At 24.3% G+C, this 3,608-nt stretch overlaps 2 long non-coding RNA genes across 2 annotated transcripts; one reads left to right on the top strand and one right to left on the bottom strand.

Moving 5' to 3' along the window:
- Positions 1 to 265: 265 nt before the first annotated feature.
- LOC116186689 lies at positions 266 to 3,553 on the top strand. Its single transcript, XR_004151712.1, has 2 exons — positions 266 to 607; positions 2,256 to 3,553. It is a non-coding gene; the product is annotated as an uncharacterized LOC116186689 (long non-coding RNA).
- On the bottom strand, positions 2,843 to 3,583 carry LOC102679717. The gene is made up of 2 exons (XR_004151711.1): positions 3,126 to 3,583; positions 2,843 to 3,014 (listed from the first exon to the last, which is right to left on the bottom strand). It is a non-coding gene; the product is annotated as an uncharacterized LOC102679717 (long non-coding RNA).
- Positions 3,584 to 3,608: the final 25 nt, after the last annotated feature.

Raw genomic sequence — 3,608 nt, 5'->3', positions numbered from 1 at the left:
CATTATCTACTTCATTAAAAATTGGAATGAATTTTATATTTTTATTTTTTTATATATAACTTTAGTTCACAATGATAAAGCAATGTTTTACTATTAAATTGGATTTTAGTAAATACTCATCTCAATATTGATCTTGATAATTGTCTTTTTATATTTTATACTTAAAATGTAAACTTCTATAAATTATGTTAACTTCTATAAATTGAATTGCACATTCGCGTTTGTATAAAAATTTAAAAATTTTAATAAAAATTTAAAAATTTTAATTTCCAATTTAATCTGAATTCCATTTATAATAAAATCTAGCATTCAGAGAGGGCGCTACAAACCTCAAAGAATAATTCGTTTCAAATCGACAATTCTATAACTCTGTTGTTTTTTTTATGTTATTTATATGTTTTTATTTAAAGATTCTTAAATCATATAAAAATTATATAAAATTATAGAATTATAAATTAAAAAAATTTTTGTGAATATAAAAGATTATTAGTGTTGTCATGATTTATATTTTATTACCTAAAAGTTTCAAGTTAATTAAATAAAGATAATTGTGAATAAAAATGCAAAAAAATCATCTAGAGATGTCAAAATTAAAGCGAATTAAAAGGTAAAAATAAAATATTCAATATATTTTCATATAATGCAATTTTATATATTTTTAGAGTACGTAGCATTATACTAAAAGCAATAAAAAGACATAGCAAATAACAACATAATAATAATATTCATAATATTTATGTAGATAAATTGTTTATCATAGATCAACAATATCATAGATCATATAAATATGATTATAACAATATATAATTGATATATATATATATATATATATATGATTCAATATAAATATCATTCTGCGATATTTTGCTGTACAAAGCAAAAATTTTATTTTAATTTGTTACAAAAATAAAATTATTAAAAAATATTAAGCAATTATATGATTTAAATTTAGAGATAGAGATAAAATTTTTTTATAATTAATATTTGCAAAAGATGATATTAAAAATAATTTTAAAAAAGCAAACGAAAAAGAAGAATTGTTTTTGTCAGTTAACTATAATAATTAAGAGATAAGAATATAATGAAGATTATTTAAATTGAAAAATAAAGAAAGATATATAATAAATTATATATAATATATAAAAATATATATAAGTAAATATAATCACTTTTTAAATTATTATATAATTAAACACATAGTAAATAATTGTTTTAATTATAGAAGAAGATATTAAACCGTTAAAAGATTTATATTATATTACATCATTTATTACATTATTTTTCAATTATACATTATTTACAATCTTTAAATATATTTAGTTGTAATAATATCATTTTTCTTGAAGCATCTAAGAAATGAAAAGATTATATAAGATTTTAAGTTTAAAAATTTATTCAATTAAAAGTTTATTCAAAGTTTAAAATTTATTATAAATTTGATTTAAATAAAAAATTAAACATATCAAAATATAAATCATTAAAGAATTTGTAAATATTTTTACAAGAAAAATCATAGAGAAATAAAGTTAAAATTTTTAATATTGAAAATATATAAGTATATATTATATATTATATAACTGTTAATACCAAATTATTATTTTTGTTGAGCCAAGAAAAAATTTTGTAATTTACAAGTTTTGTATCAAAAACCCTTATTTCTTAATGCAATATTACAATACTATTATGAAATCATATATAATACTCAATAATTACATATATAATATAATATTAAATTATGTATATATACATGTAATAATATAGTTTGTTTAAAATATTTAATGTATTTAAGATTTATTTATTTTTTATTATAATTTTTATACAATCAATATATCTTTCTTATATTTATTATTTTTAAAAAGAAATTAGTAAGTATTATAATTATATATTTACAATAAAAATTATGTTAAAATATTTTAATAAATTTTAATATTATTCTTAATATTATTTAAAAAAATTATACATTTTTTGCATCAACTTGATTTTGTTTGTTGAATAAAATTATTTTTTATATGATGAAGCAAGCAACGCCATGTTTTAAAAATTAATAACATTTTAATTACTAATCATTGTCATTGCTATGTTAATTATAATATTGGTTTATCATCATTATATTATCAATATAATATTATATTGATATATCAAGCTTAAGAAAATAATAGAATACTACAGAAAGAAAAACAATTAAATATTTTTTTTAATGTAACAAAGAATATCTTAATTTTTTGAAACATAATACATTCCTTAAACGAGAATAGCGCTGCTGACGGAATTTCTTTGAAATCTGCTCGCATTTGCTGATTGGTTACTTGGAAAATGGAAGTGGAGATCCATATACGCATGACTGCGACCTTTCGCCATATTTAATTTTTACCAAATTTTGTGAATCGATGTAAAGAAAATTAAAAGAATAAAAATCTTGTATCATAAATGATTAATTAAAACAATTTGGAAATAGGTATAAAATGTTCTTGTTTTAGAATCAGAAAATATTGTGATAGAAGAAGTTAGGTGCAAGTTGCGTAACTTACATGCATCCAACTCCCCGCGGATTTTTCCTCGCTCGCGCGCGATTTTATTCTGCGCATGGAAAGCAATTTTGCCCAATCATAAATAGGGCTATTGTGGGGGGATGGTGTATGCTGCTGGCGCATTTCATACATCCGAGTGTAATGGTAACCAGATAGAGGCGTCGCGCGGGGCTATCGGCCGGTTAGCATCGTAAATACTTACTTTCACTGAAAAATTTTTTCTCTTTTTCCTCGTTCTTTTCTCTCATTCCGTTTCATAATATTTATGTCATTTCGTTTTTTCTAATTTTCCATTTATTTTCATTTATCTTCTGTTTTTTCCTCTCTCTTTATTTTTCTTTTTCGTTTTTTCTTTTCGTCCGCGGTATTTTTTTTCTCGCGGCATATACGTATGACGTACTACGTGCACGAAACGGAAGTAATACGGCGTGATGCACGACACGTCGCGCGCGCGTTCTCTCTCTTTTTCTTCTATGTGTTTGTGTGCTGCAGTAAATCGCGTTTGTGCGTGTAAGCATACGACCAAGCGAGTGATCTGTGACGTCAGTGGTCCGATCGGTTATCATTTGTCAAGCAAATGTACCTCTTGAATCTTACCTCGAATTTTCTCGTTTATTGATGCAATTCTTATATTCAGCTACTTTTTTTCACCTACATATATGCTTCCATTCCTAACCGCATCTCTATCTCTTGCTCTCTTTTATTCTCTTTCATTTCGTTGCATTCATACTAACTAGACTTGTGCCGACCACACAATCCGATCCATTTCCCTCTTACCCCCTTCTACTTTCCTGTGCTCCATGAGTATCAGTAACTAATCCCCTCTCTACTTAACCCTCGCGATTTTTCCCTCTCCCTGTAATTTCTTGCGTCCACCCACTTTCCTCCTTTCCATTCCTCCTCTTGCTCTCATCACTGTGCCAGCTTCTATCCTTTACTCATTTTCTCTCACTCTTTTCGGTTGGTAGAGCCAACCAGTGGCGTAGCCAGCAAAATTTTTCTCTTTAGGATTTCTCTCTCTAGAAGATGAATGATTTTCATTCATTAGTATTAGTATAATATACTCGAATAAATAATATT

The sequence above is a fragment of the Apis dorsata genome, unplaced genomic scaffold (assembly GCF_000469605.1).
Source record: "Apis dorsata unplaced genomic scaffold, Apis dorsata 1.3 scaffold_1268, whole genome shotgun sequence".
Lineage (NCBI taxonomy): Eukaryota > Metazoa > Arthropoda > Insecta > Hymenoptera > Apidae > Apis > Apis dorsata.
Note: the sequence above shows the minus strand (reverse complement) of the source record. Positions and strands in the feature narration are given on the sequence as shown.